We start from the raw sequence: 15,436 nt of genomic DNA, 5'->3' as shown, positions 1-15,436 counted from the left end.
GGAGATCAAAAGTTGGTCTGGGCGGAGGGGGGGAGCAATTGAACAAGCTTGAGGATGTTTCCATAATGGGCAGCACAAAGGGACCAGGGGACCGGCGCTCTAAACCCCATGGGCTGATTAGGATGTGCTGATATGTATATTATACAGATCCATATAGGAACTGCCTGTGCCTGGAGCAGAGACGTGGGCAGCAACATAAGAAGTGCCACGTCCCAGGGCAGACCATCGCTCCACGGTGTCTTGTCTCCCGTGTCACCTAGGGACAGAGAGGGGAGGCTGGAAGGGGCAGCGAACTGGGTCTGAGCAGGGGTTTTTTCACTGCTTCTCTCTCCCTTGCAACCTCCAGCGTTGAAGGCCCAGCGAGCTCTGATTCAGAGGCTGCGTCTCTCAGTCCCATGCTCCATAGCTGCGGATGCCCTTTTCCTCCAACAACGTGTCCAGACCCTTTTGTGAATCCAGCTTCCACCGCATCTGGTGGCAATGAGTTCTTCATTTTAATGACAGGCTGTGTAAAAAAATATATATATATATTTCCTTTGGTTATTTTTCAGCTTCCTACCTACTACTTTTGTGTTGTGACCTCTGTTCTTGCCTTGCAAGAGACAGTCAAAAATAATTCCCTAAATAAATGGACTTTCTCATCCCCATTTAGTATCTTGTGAACCCTTCTCATGACCCTCCTTAACCCTAAACGAACCAACCCTGGCCTCTTTTATTCTCTCCTCGTATGCAAGCCCCTCCATACTGCTAACTATCTTTGTTGCCCTTCTCTGGACCTTCTCTAGTTCTTCTATATGCATAGTCCACCCCTATATAACATCAAATATGCAGAGATCATGATGCATAACACATATACCCATGCTCACGTATATATAATCCATACACGTGCTGACATTTATCCTTTATGCATGTGTAAGCATATGGCAGTATAACACTGCAGAGTATGTCTGTGTGGGTGTGTTTATTCAAGTGCATACCTCTCTACTAGAAGGCAAGGTTGATTTGCACCTTCTAGACTAACTCAATCAGAGATGCATTAGCATAAGCTTTCCTAAACAGCGGGCTTGATCAGATGTCCCTTCCCAGCACCTGAGGAAGTAAGCCTGCTGCTCATGGAAGCTTATATACCTCTGATTGAGTTAGTCTAGAAGGTGCAAATCTACCCTGCCTTCTGATTGCCACCTACTTCTTCCTATCTATTATACCTGTATATAGTTATATGATAACTGCACTCCAACATGCTTAGCAAGGCTCAATAATTAAAATGTTGCTGTTACATTGAACGGAGCAGCAGAGTGAGATAGCTGGTAAGACGTACGGAATAAATTTGCAAATTAATGTGAAGATTAGGTAGATCGGAGAAACGTCTGCCATGCAGCTAAGCTCGACCGTGTTTTTCCATTTAAGAGTGCATGGAGCCTCCTTCGATGTAACCGGTTACTTTGGAGCCGGTAGCTAATCAGTTCATTAGCTTTCACATTGCCCATTGCTGAGCCAGGTTTGGAGGTGAGAAGCTAGATCACGGACTGAAACCAACACCTGAATGTACAAATAACTGAAAAAACACTGTTGAACTACACTCCCACCTAAACCAGGCATTGGATTTGGGGTCCAAATTTGTGCTACACTCCCAGCTAACCTGGGCATTGAATTTGAGGTCCAAAGTCATGGGGGAAATGAGAATCCTCTCTGCTTTATTACAGGATTTTTGCCTTGGGTCTAAAGTTTGATGTTGCCTGCATGATTATTTTATGTCTAAGTACTCCTGCAACTTGGTTGAGAAAAAGAGGAAAACACAGCTCCTAGTTCAAGTGCAGTCCCAGCAATTTCTTTCAGTCAATAAAATGTTTGCTCTGAAAAAAGCTTAATGGATACATCAGACAGTCTGATTAGCCCTGTGCTCTAGGAGACAGACACCTAACGTGACCCAGTTTTTATTAGTCCAGTTTATATGATGGTTACCTTTCACAACTAGCCTGTAAACCCAGCTGCTGTATATTATCTAATAAAATAAGGATGTATATCACTGTTTAGAAGACAGACTCAGATAAAGATAGAAGTGTGTCTAAGTATGTGTGTGTATAATTAGGGGGGAAAAGAGTGATTATTGGTACTGGCAATAACAATAGTAGACTACTCCAACCTGTAACTTATGCTTGGTAGGCCCCCCTGCTCATTGGCTCTCTTTTCTGATGAGGCTACAAAGACAGGTGCTAATTAGCACACCTTTTGTAATGGCATTCCTGCTAGGCAAAGGAAAATGTTTTATCCAATTGTATGTGGTCCAAGCTCATCGTAAATGCCTAACGAGAGGTCATCATCTATACAAACCTATACCTGATAGTAGAGGGGTCTTTAGAGGGGTCTAGCAGACAAAGGTCCAGAGGCTGGAAGTTAAACGAGTCACATTCATCCAGGAAACAAGGTGAAAATGTGTTAACAGGGAGGATAATGAACCCCTGAACTATTTCCAGAGGAGCAAAGTGCATCCTCCAGCTCTTGCACTTGTTTAGATCAAGACGGGACGCCTCTCCGAAAGACCCGCAAACGCACCAGCCTCGCGAGCCCCAGGATGACACTCCCCGGCCTGCGTTAGCCAGGAGGTCAGATAACATGCTCGTGACCGTGCCCTTGGAGAGCTGACTCTTTGAATGACATGGGAAAAAATCCCGCGGCCTCCAATAGCTTTTGCATCCAGATCAGAGGCATTCCCAAGTAGCTGCTTTGCTTGATGCACATGCTGCTTTGCTGTCTCTCTCACTAGGGTATCACGTGCTATTGCGCAAATCTTCTCTCTAGGAATGCCTAGCCCATGGGCGCAGATCCACCAGAGGAAATCAGGTTGGATTTAGGCATCAAAAAATCCAAAATTGAGATCCTCAAAAATCCCTCTTCAGCTGCAGTCTCTCCCTGGAAGTGCCGGAAAGGCTTGGGTCTTCTGTGTTTCTGAGTTCAAGCAAGCCAGGTTATATATATATTTTTGTTGTTGTTGTTTGTTTTTTTTACCTCACTTGCACCATTTTTTAACTCACTTGGGCCATTTGCACAACCTGGGGCTGCCTAAATCCAGCTACAGGAAGCCCGGCATGTTTTATATTATCCATGTTTCAGCAGACCCTTCCTATCTAGCCGCAACTCGGTCCCACAGATATGGCTTTGGGTCAAGCCCGAGGCCAGCTAGGACCCATTTCTCACTCTGCCACTGATCCCTTGTGCCACTTCGAGCAAGTCACTTCCCCTCTTCATGCCACTGTCTCTCTTACTAGTGCTGTAAACTCCTTGGGGCAAGGACCGTGTTTTACCCTGTGTCGCTACAATGCATTGCACTCTCCAGCCTCTAGCTGGGATTAATAAGGGCTCCTAAATCACGCAAGATGTTAACCATCACCTTCTTATAATTAACAATGTCCCTAACACCAGGCATAGGCTTTTATGAGAGGCAGACCGCCTTTCCGGAAACAAAAGGGACTTATTTCGCTGTGCAGATGCGATATTTTTAACTGATAAACTCTAATGGAGACCACATTTTCTTTTTATTTTTTATTTTTTTTGCCCTTTATAAAGCAATGAAGAATTGAACTTGTGTGGACACAGAAAAGTCCTGGCCTGGAGTGAGCATGAAAATTTAGCACAAGAAACAATTTAATCAATGTTATGACCAAGCAAATGGCTTTATATTGTATTCTGGGGTTTCTCACAGAGGGGGAAAACCGCCCCCTGAAGTGTTGCCACAAGCATATCGTTAACAAAAGAAATCCCACTATTTTGAGAATTTGATCTTCTGCTTGTACTAGAAATAGCACGGGGCATTTCAGACACAATTTCTTGCCGATTGTCACATCCACCACACACCTTATTTTGCTTTATGGATTTTGCAGAACATTTCAGTTGGGAAGATGTTATCAGGTGGCTGAAGGAAGCAATTTATTTCTCCTCAGAAATTAGGCATCAAGAATCATGCTCTTGCCCATGCTGCAAGCCCCCTTATGTCAAGGGCTGTGTGTTTATCATGTTAAACTAGTAATACTCTTGGTTTCATTCTCTTTTCCGGGCGCTTGCCTAACCAGCTCTTAGACTAGATATTGCACCAAATTCTAGGGTGAAGTGTAAAGTGGTATGTATTGCATGCCAGTAAATGAGTGGGGAGGACGGCAGAGAAGTTTAAGGGTATATCTAACGTCACTGCCATGAATGCAACGTATGTAGACACATCTGAGCTACCTATAAACTAACTCCCTTTGTAGCTGTCGTAGCATGGAGCCCAACTACCTATGCAGGTTCTTGGGCAGGTTTTGTAGCCTGAGCCGAGCACTGTGATGCTTCAGCTATACTCCTGGGGTATGCAGTTTAAAGCGAGTTTGGGGATGTCTATGCAATTTGCAGTGACAGCAGTGGCTGCTGTCACATAAGGGAATGCAGGGTGGCTGTGATGAGCACCTAGAGAAGGAGAGTCAGGTTTTAGGAGGGACCAGCATGTGAGATGCCAGGGCCTTTGAAATACAAACAGGGTGAGAGATCTCCCTAGGCACCAACTCCAGTATGTACCACTGACCACTCATCATGTTTAATGCAACCCTGTGTGCCTTTTGCTTCTCTTACTGCAAAAGACAGAGCTATAATTTCCATGCCGAGAGGCTGGAAAGAATTACAAGCAGGTGTCCATTAAAATAGGTAACAGTCCACATTAATTCACACAGGCTTGAGCCTCTCTCATATCTTCTGTTAGTTGCTTGTTCTCTGCACAACTTTCTCCAACTTACAATCACTTCTCATTAAGACAATCACATGCTTGAATGTGTGTACAGGGGAACTCACCACTCATGAGTGAGTGATGGTTGATCCAGGTTCATCTGTCCACTCCTATCCTGCAAGAAGGGGAAATGCTCTACAGTGAGGGACCTCTAAATGAAACAGGTGGTAAAATATTCTGGCTTGGTTTCCATTTTCCATAGGTTAGAATGGACAGATATAACTGTTCCAGCACATTCATTTGAACTGGAATAAGCCCCTTGTTTTTTCAGTTGGTCTGTTTGTATTGTTGGTTCATGCTCTTATAGTTGAGTTTCATAAATAGATAACATGGTGTAAATTAGTAGCTAGGGGTTGGGCAGATGCCTAAATAGGTTAATATACAGGTTATGGTAAGGAGAGAGTTCAGCTACACTAACCGAGACTCGATTTTTTTAAGGCTTAAGACTTCCCTCGAACTCTCTGAATGCGATCCATGCACTTGGCAGTGCCTCTTCGGTACAGCATACCACATGCTGTACAAAATTAGACTCGAGCCCTCTGTGTCCCTTAAAATATTAGCATTCATTGTACAAACTCCAAGAACAAAGCCAAAGAAAAACAATGAAAACAAACAAGTTTTAAACACAACCACATTTCATACAGAAATGTCCATTCTTCAGCCAAGCTCTTATTATTACAATGATTATGGCCGTGGACATGAAAGACAGGATGACAAGATGAGTCATATGGCCCTGTATGTCTTAGTTCTTGCTCAGGAAAAAGTGGTTTGTATTGCCGGCTTGTAAGTTGCAGAAACCCTGAGATTTAATTAACGGTTATTGTTCCAACTTCAGGCCAGAGAGTTTCACTCACTTTCTCCTGTAGTGAGCCCACTAACTTGCATTTGGCAAAAGCAACTAGACATGAAAGCATCATTTGAAGCCTCTCAGAGATGGAGAATCCTTCACTTCTCTTAGGGGGCAGGCATGTGACACACCTTATTGCAGAACCACGTGCCACGGATTTTGCTCTGTAGGAAATGTGGACACGACCAACTCTTCCCATGACGGCTGCCTGCAGTAAGGGCTATTGCAGCACCTGGCTACTCGATGGTAGGATGCTATCCCAGAATGCAATGGCTAGGGGAGAAGACACGGGCTGTAATTACACCAGTGTAAAGTTCCTCCTCGTTTCCCCTGGAGTGAAGTGACTGTTTTGTTGGTGTAAGGCTGTTCGTTGTAGGAGACCGTGCCTTGGGTGCCTGTTCCACTGTCACTGGGCAGTCGAGTCCATAAATGTGTTGCATGCCTGCATCTTTGCAAACACCGTGGCTCAGCACAGGCTTCGATGTCTGCCGGGTCAACACTGGGCAGTCACAACTTGGACTGCAAGGTAGACGCATCCAACCCATGAAACCAGTGTCACACCGTTGACTTCGGGGTGCTTGCTCCTGATCTGCAAACGGGTAAGCATGCGGTGGGAGGCACCATGGCAGAGAGAGGCATGACTTCAAACCTTGTTCCAGACTTGTGCTAAAGGTTGCTCCTAATCATCCTGGTTGAAGACGGGCACCTGGTCTTACGGGGCTGGAGGGGGTGCAGCCCCTTGTGTGCTACATGGCACATACTAGTCCAAGGGGCTGCTAGACTCAGGTGGCCCCAAGACCCAAGTGAGAAGAAAGTGAAGGTAACTGAACTACTTGTATGAGTAAATCGGCATGGGTACACGGGGTAGGATCAGTCCCTTAGAGTAGTGACTCTCAACCAAGGTGTCAGGGCACCCTGGGGTGCCATGAGGTCTTTTGAAGGGTGCTGCAGGTAGTATGCAGAGATAAGCAGATAAAGGAAGATTTAGGCTCTCCCTCCCTCGCTCGTCTACAAGGAGATAAGCAATGTAGGTAATAAATATGTAATAAATATATATTGCTTGGCTTGGGTACTCAATTCACAAAGTATGGAGGGATACCTGGAGTTTGCAAAGGCTGAAAACCACTGCCTTAGAGAAGTGAGGCAGGGAGAAAAAGGATGTAGCCAAGGCCAGCAAAGGGAACTAGCAGCAATTCTGCCATACCGCTCCAGCTGATCAAAAAACAACTTAAACATCCTGCATCAAAACCATGCGTTGGGTTATTAGCATCCAATTACCGTGCGAGAGCAGAACAAAGACGTAAATTCATTCCTTAATGTAAGGTGATGGTTTCTAACACGGTCAGGCTTGAACTGTCTAGCGCTTTTTTTTTTTTTTTATATAAGGCTACCTGATAATTAAAAAAAAAAAATCAGAGGGCCAGGTGCAGTTTGGATACAAAAGAGCAGAACAAAGAGATGAATTGCTCCTTGAGCCAGAAGGTTAAGTGCACTATTTCCCTGCACCTCTGCGACGTGGCTTTGTGTGCTCAAGTTATGTCTAACCTCGGATGCGCTAAGACTCTCCATAGCACGCTACATGTAAACGTGGAGGTGTTACCTTTGAACTGCTCAGGTTCGTTTTCAGACCGATCATGATGCTGCTCTAGGGATAGGAGTTTTAGGCTGAATACTGAGCTTGCTGGTGCATCTTCTGTGTGTCTCATAGACTTACCCAAGATGGATGCTAGGAGGAATGAATTCTGAATGAGACCAAGAGGATCACTTCCATCATCGTGCACATTTAGGACAAAGCTCGTGTTTCTCTCCCTTCGTCTGCATGAGCTTTGTCTTTAGATGACAGAATCATAGAAAACGAGGGTGGGAAGGGACCTCAAGAAGTCATGCAGTCCAACCGCTTGCTCAAAGCAGGACCATCCCCAGCTAGACCATCCCAGCCAAGGCTGGGTCTTAAAACCCTCCAAGGATGGGGATTCCCTCTGGGTTAGCTCATGATAGCAGAGACAGGGACAGAGATGGCTGTTCCCACTTGTTACAAAATTAAGGGCCAGGTGCTGTTTGGTCCTTACATCACAATGCTGTTGGGTGGAAGGAAAGCCACAAGGACCTTGTCTTCTGGGATGGCCAGCTGAAGAGACGAGCAGAACTTCTTTATGGGAAGGGTTGCCAAAATCTGGAATGGGCTTCCAAGGAAATTGGTGCTCTCCCCTACCTTGGGGGTCTTTAAGAGGAGGCTGGGTAGGCATCTGGCTGGGGTTGTCTGACCCCAGCACCCTTCCCTGCCCAGGGCAGGGGGTCGGACTTGATCAGGTCCCTTCCAACCCCAACATCTATGAATCTATTGCTCACCAAGGAAGTGCAGAGTGCTGCAAGGACACCCCAACACTTGGTTTTGGGAAAGACCAGTGGAGTATCCACACACCAGCTTACTAGTGCCTACAAAGCAGCAATGGGAATACTTCACCTCAGACAAGTTCTCAATCAAAGGCTTTTTCTCTTGCAAATAGGGCTGCCCTCTCCACCAAGGCACAAGGGCCTCACCTCAGTCTGAAGACACTTCTTCAAGACCACGCAGCCTTGTGGGATTCATTTTTTAAGTGCTTTAGGGTGACTCAAACATGCAAGACATTTAGGGGAACTGAGGTCCACGCTAAATTCTCGTCTTGATTATTCCTCTCATTTCCCGTGAGATCCAAGGTGCGTAAATTTATGTCTGGCTACGAGTGCCCCACAGATCCAAAATGCCATGCATCTCATTTATGAAAAAGGGACTGATTTCATGAAGTATTTGAAAGCACAGATCAAATTGTCATCTTAGCCATGCCTCTGAACCCACCGCAGTCGGCCCTGGGTAGAATTTAGCTCATGTAAAAAATAGCACAAAATATTTCTTCTCTTTACTGGATTTCTTCCCATCTTCTCCCTTCCACTTTCACAAGGTGTCCTTCCACCCTTTCAACACACAGTATTGGAGCCAAGGGAATAGAAAGACACCCCCTCCCCATCTCCATCCCCTTTAACCACAATCAAATCAAATCTCTCTTGAGGCTGATACTGAAGATTATATCAGTCATCTCCTTCTGTGATGTACTCATCCTGTTTTAGCATGCTCTTGTCTTTGTGAAATATGGTTTAGCTCTGAATGCATGTGCCTCAATGTAGGGTAAAGGATTAGAGCCAATGCAGCAACCACACACCCTTCCTACCGTTGTGGGGGTTAGTCTCTGTTATTCATTGTGCCCTAACCCATGGGGAAACTTAGTGGGCTTGGGAAAGACCAGTGGAGGGTCAATTTGGACAAAAGCAGATATGATTACCTAGATCCAGTGACTTTTCACCACCCTGGTGGCACACCCCATGGGAGAATTATACTAGCCTGAGGCTGCAGTTGGAGCCGTATTACACTTCCACGAGAGACCACCACCAATCTCCCCACCTTCTGTCACAAGGCCTGTGACCTATCTCCACTGATAAAAAGACACACCACTAGTCAATAAAATTACCTGGATAATTCAATGCACAATTGTATTCAGTACAAAGAGAAAAAAAAATCATGTATCAGTCACATTTCTTAAGTCACTATTAAAAGTTGCTCAGATGTTTAAAAGATCAGCCTTGTATTAAATGAAATAACACAGAACAGGACTAAATCCAGATGAAAATGTACCAGCGAAATAGTGAATCAAAAATGTCAAAATCATCTGAAAACAAAAGGTTTTGGGGGAAGGCATCTTTAGGATGCATCCTCTGTGTTGATATTATTTTAGGGGTGGGGGGGGGGAATCAAAATTGTAACAAATACCCTGTTTTGAAAGGAAGAGTTATATTTTATTGGTTTGAATCAGCTTTTTTCTTTCAAAATGTTAGCTAATTGTTTCTGAAGAAAGGTAACACATTGTAAAAGGTCCCACTTGAAGCAGTGTTCAAAAATGACTAAACTGAAACATTTTGACCAAACCAATTCTTTTCCGATTAGCTCCCCCCCAAAAAAGATATTGTATTATTTTCATTGTGAAAACTCAAGAGAATTGACTATCATTTCTCACCTCGCTCTGAATAATATAGAGCTCTATTGCTGAGATCTGCAATTACTTTGTCCATCCCAACTGTGAAACTCTCTGAAACTAGAGTACCAAACCCATGGAGTTGGTTTTGAGATGAGCCTGGGGGCAAGGTTTAGCCCCAAGTAAAGACTAGTAGAAAGACGTCAAATAAAATGCACCTTTGGGTTAAGATTTATTACAGTAAGCTGTATGAGGACTACACGTCTCCTGACCTTCCAAAAACCCCAGTTTCCATTTTAAGGAAGAAATTTAAACACTCACCCTGTGCGGCAGCCTGAGAAGCTAAGACAAAATCCAGTTTTGTTCATAGCATGACTCGTAAAGAATGAATAGGTTAGTTTACTTAAATACAAATGGCACCGCTGTGACTCCCCTCACCTGCTCCAGATATATCTCCATAAATATGAATACCGCATCTTCTAATTAAAGCCAGGAATATATTTACCTTCACGAATGAGATACTTATGCGTCAGAAGTGGGTCTCTTGTTTCCATTTATCTTTACAGTATTTCTTTCCAGGGTTCTGAAACACTTGGTACATAATGGAAAAAGATGTGAAATATTTCTGAAATGGGTCAAGTACACTTCAAGCAGAAACATGCTAATGGGGAAAAATGTAAGAACAATGTCAAATGTCAATGATCGCAAAGTAGCTACCGAATATATATTTATGAAGTGCAATGCTGTTCACCTGGGAAGAGTTTACACAAGGACACGCTCTTAGTGAAAACTTTCTATGGTTATTTTATTAGCAGGGTTTTTTTTAACTTAACTACAACTGGGAAAGTCTCTGTACTGGAAAGACAGGCTCACTGAGCATGTGCAAAAATCACTGAACTCTTTACTACAGATTTTTTTTATTATGGCCAAGTCTGTTAATTATAGTTCACTTGCATTTTGAGCTGGCCTTATTGAAGCCCCATGGGAAGCATTTCAATGGGCTTTGGAACAGCCCTTTTTAACATCCCATAGCTGGGTCAAGACTGAAAAGATGGATCTGGATCATATTCACAGCAAGCCACATCCAGGCACAAGCAGATCTGGGGGGTTGCCTATTTTATAGCCAAGGGCCATTTCTAAAATACAGATCTGGACTGAGAGTCCAAACTGTCCCCAGTTCCCAACTCTGTGCACCCTTAGCTTGCTCTGTGCACCCAAAACTTTTGATTTGAGGCCTATCGCTTTCCCATGCCAGCAGCTCCAGTGAAACATCGCACGGTGTTGTACACTCAGGTACTTTCGCTGCAATCTTCATTTACGCCAGCAAGTTGTGCGGTGCTGTCACTTATCCGTGAAGTCAATAGGAGCCCTGTTTCAGCTTTGATGGCCTCTGTCCTAAAGATGTATGCTCATGACAAGAGCACGGAAGGCAACAGCCAGTTAATGCTAACCAACCGAGTGGTTGCTTATCAAGAGGAACAACGTGCGGTATAAATGATGACAGGTTTATTTTGCCCCACAAATACAGCAGGTTGGTACTTTTCCATCTATTCTCTATATACTAAGCAAACATCATAAAGGATTCTCTGCTCTGTGCTTCTAAAAGTCATAATTTAAGAGCTGAAAGCAAAGGAGAATGGGAGAGAGAGCAAGGAGACCAAGCCATAAAGTTCATCTTTGTTTTCCAGTGAGCAAACTAGTCTAACTTGTTTTCCCCATCATCTCTTTTATAATGTTTTGAAAGCTACTATCCATGTTATATGACCCCATTCATAAAAATAACTTTGATGGCACTGGAAGTCATTTTCTTTTCTGCGATCATAAATTCTGAATGCGTTGCAGGCTAAAACGAAAAAACTATTACTGATCTACATTTTAAGGTTTCTTTTAAATGCATCACAACTTCCACAGCAATGGGAGCTTTTTGATTTGGGAAACGAGTGCAAATATCCAATAGGTAGACTGAAATGAATTTTCATTTATTTCAAATTCAAGAGGGACAGATATGGAAAATGTTCACCCAGCTTGTTACTCAATGGTGTTGTTCAAGAGGTGTGCATTCTCATTAGTGCTGTTGGTTTAAGCAGTTCGTATCCTGCCCACGTACTTTGCTGCCCTCGATACATCCCGATTAAGGCACAGAGAATAGAGACTATGCTGCCCCAGTTCTCAGAGTCACATATCTACAAAAGGGCTTAAACTTTCACTTTTAAACAGGAATACAACTGTTGCTTTCATGGTTGCACGGTAGTGCGAATCAGGGACATTTGCCTGAGTCTGCAGAGAGCCTGAAACTCTGTGGGAACTAAATTATACCATACCACTCAGCTGGGTCATAAATTCGAAGACCTACTACAGCATCCGCAGGAACATGGCAAGCGTGGAAGTGTGAGGATGGAGGTGGAAAGGGGACAGACAGAGTTTTCCTGAGATGTTCCTATTTCACTAGGTGCACACACAGCTTGGATTTGCAAGATATGCTCGCAGTCTTCCTTCAAGCTAAACACTCACTGAGCCAAAATCATCCTTGGTGCAAAGCATCACCCAACAATGAAGAATTCGACAAACTATTAATCCATTGACTTTACAAGAGGTCTGCATGTGTGCAAAAATTGCCGGCTCAGGTTCAGGTCATCACGGCTTGATTTAAAACTAGGTCGAAACAGAAACTGTCTTTTATACCACGCCTGTACAGCACTTGGCACAACAGATCACAAGCTGGTAGGGGGCCCTCCATGTGCTCCCAAAATAGAAATAATAAATAATAGCATGATCATGCGACCCCCAGAAACTTGCTAGAGCAATTAGCGTTCGGGTTACCCACTTCGAGCCTTTTTGGGAAATCAATCAATCAGACTTGGAACCATCAAAAGGCAGGAAACGTTGGAAGCTGAGTTTAAATTTCTTCATGTGCTATTTTTATCCAACGGTGAAATACAGATACGTTGGGCAATTAACACACAAGAAAAGAAAGCACGTTCTAACTGTTATTAGGATCAAGAGAGATCATTTTTGATCTTGTATACCTATGCACGTAGCTTACAGACATGTTGCCAATCTACACAAATGACCCCCTTCCTTATGTGTATGGTTTTGGCATATTTGTAAGTTTTTCTATCACTTAAAAATAGTAACTGAAGAGCTGGAGGAAGAGTTTTATTTTTAATAAACTGGTTTAATTTTAATCATGCTATTTTAATACAGCTGCTATAGTGTATTAAAAAAAACCCACAACTCCTGTACTATACAGAATGAATATGGTACCATCAGAAAACAGTGTAATATATGTAATATGGCAATTGAGTACTTCAGCCAGAGTCTAACATCGCTTTTTCTAATGTGGATTATATATTCTAGGCATGTCTGTATGCAGACTTCAGTATAATAGATTTCTACTTACTATATCACAGATATATATATTTGTGTACACTTGACTTTGTGCAATGATATGCATATTGTATAATATATTAGGAATATTCTAGTCCTGTATTATGCAATTGTTATATTACTGTATTATACAATATTATATATTAGGAATATATCAAAAATATTCTAATATTGCAAATAATTATAGTTATGCTGAGCTCCCTTCCTTCCTTGCCTTCAATGAAAGTACTTGCATGTACAAAACACTGTTCCTAAATGGTTGCAGAACAGTTTCATAATATCAACCCTCCACACCCATACTGTGTATTAATGTAAGAGAGATAAGGGGTGTTGGCAGTATTTCTTTTGACGCCTAAATGAAGCCACGTAAGAATTCAACGGAGGCCTGGGGAATAAAATTACGCGGAGCAGAGAATCCTTACTTAAATACGGCCACGTGGGGCCTGATCCCGGTCCTAGTTCAGGCAGTGTTAGAGCTCAGGTAGTTTTAAATTGTGCAAGATCAGACCCATTTAAGGAGGGGAAATCAAGGACAATATTGTGTTTGAAAACATTCACAAAACACCTCTTTAAATGAATTATATGCTCAGCGCTATAAACGGAGGTAGCAGGATAGGCAGTTCTCAATCAATGTAATAAAAGATATAGAGTTTATCTAAAATCCCAGCACAGTCTATTTGACCCATTGGCTTTATTCTTTCTTGCAGCTTGAATTCTGCCCCCTCACACACACACACACACACACCCGAGAGAAAGAGAGAGAGAGAGAGAGAGAGAGCACAAGGTATTTTTTAAAATCCTCCTAATAACGATCAATATTTTAAGTCCTTTGGCACTTTTGGGACTTTAAATATATTCTAATCGCCCTGCCTAGCAGTCAGGTAAAATGCAGCCCAGACTGCTTGCTTCCAACTCTTCCCTTTGCAACGCTGAAAATCCCTTTTCCATTCATATCTTTTCATGTGCTGACAAAATAAAGACTTTGCCATTTTTCCATGCGAGCATTTACCATGAAAAAAATAAAAAAAATAAAGCCAGGGAGCAACACCTGTAAACCCCTTCCAAAACACCCAACATCTGAGACTACAACCACTGATTTATAAGCACATCCTGGATCTGAGAGTCAGTTATTTTAAAATTGCTGCCATTCCCTTCTCCAAGACAGATCAGGGACTTGCCAGTCCAAATACCCCTCCATTTACATTAGAAAGTTGGGTTGGAGATGGGGTGGAAACAACTCTTAATTAAATTTGACAGAGGCTGAGTTTTTTGATGCAATGAAACGATATATCCCTGTCTGTGGCTGAGTCCATTCATTGTTATCCGGTTTTTATCACTGACTTCAGCAAACAGGGTTTTGATCCCTGAAAATTTACAAAGTCCCTAAAACTTCCTACATTTAGGAACAAACAGAGAGTGTAGAAAGAGATTCAAAACTTCCCTGATGGGTCCTGAGCCTAATCCTGCCCGACCCTGCTGCCCTTTGTGAGCTGGAAGGACTCATCCTCCCTCCCCATAGCACAGTTTAAACTTCCTTGCAGGTCAGCCCCCTCCAGTGCTAAAAATAGGAGGATGCATTTCCAGCCAGGAGGGCATCAAATCTGCTACTGAGAGCCCCAGCAATATGAATTGGGGCTGTGCAGCCCCCCACAAGCCCCTCTCCCCACTGTTGCAATGCATCCTCCCCCTGAACTGTATTTCTTTGCTCCCTCCAAGTTCAATCAAGCATCCCCCACGCGCTTTTCATTCCTCCCCACCAAATGCTCTCCTCCTGAGGCTTGCACCCAACGGGTTTATAACCCAGGGAGCGGCTGGAGGTTGCCAATCTCAGTGTCAGCTCACCTGGGACCCTCCGCGACCCGCTCGGCTTCCCCAGCGGGAACGTGTCAGTGCGGGAACGCGGAGCACGTGTGTACGCGGCGAGCGGAGCGGAGCGGAGCCAGCCCCGCGGGGAGCCCAGCCCACCCCGCACCAGGCACACGGGCTCCCGGGGGGTGGGCACGACTTTCATTCGGATTAATCTGGTCTTCGCTTGACTGGCGCGGATCTTGCTCTCTCAAATGCTCGGAAATTAGGGGTCCAATTAGTGCTTGCTGATCCCATTGCTAACTTCAAAGGGAGATTGGGGAGGGGGGCAGCAAAGCAGCGATGCAGTCTGTTTCTTCTTCTTTTTTTTTTTTTCCTCCCCCCGGTTTGCAATAAGTGCCCGTGCAAACAAGCAGATCCCTCTTGCTGAGCCCTGCTCCCTGCCTCCCCAGGTGGAAGAAGCAGCGAGTTGGGGGGGGCTGGACCCCTGGGGAAATGCCGGCTCACTCGGGTTTCTCCGTGGAGGAATCACAGAGCAACCCCCTCGGTTGCAGAGTAGCTGCAGGGCAGGCTGGGGTTGGGGTTGGAGGTGGGGGTCCCCCCCTTGAAATCTCTACGTTTGATCTTCCAGCTACTAGGCAG

General features: G+C 44.1%; 1 long non-coding RNA gene across 1 annotated transcript; it reads right to left on the bottom strand.

Moving 5' to 3' along the window:
* Positions 1 to 5,353: 5,353 nt before the first annotated feature.
* Positions 5,354 to 15,202, bottom strand: LOC132250721 (uncharacterized). Its single transcript, XR_009462305.1, has 2 exons — positions 14,831 to 15,202; positions 5,354 to 10,192 (listed from the first exon to the last, which is right to left on the bottom strand). It is a non-coding gene; the product is annotated as an uncharacterized LOC132250721 (long non-coding RNA).
* Positions 15,203 to 15,436: the final 234 nt, after the last annotated feature.

This window comes from Alligator mississippiensis, chromosome 5 (assembly GCF_030867095.1).
Source record: "Alligator mississippiensis isolate rAllMis1 chromosome 5, rAllMis1, whole genome shotgun sequence".
Classification (NCBI taxonomy): Eukaryota; Metazoa; Chordata; order Crocodylia; family Alligatoridae; genus Alligator; species Alligator mississippiensis.
The sequence above is the reverse complement of the archived record's forward strand: the minus strand, read 5'-3'. Positions and strand labels throughout refer to the sequence as shown.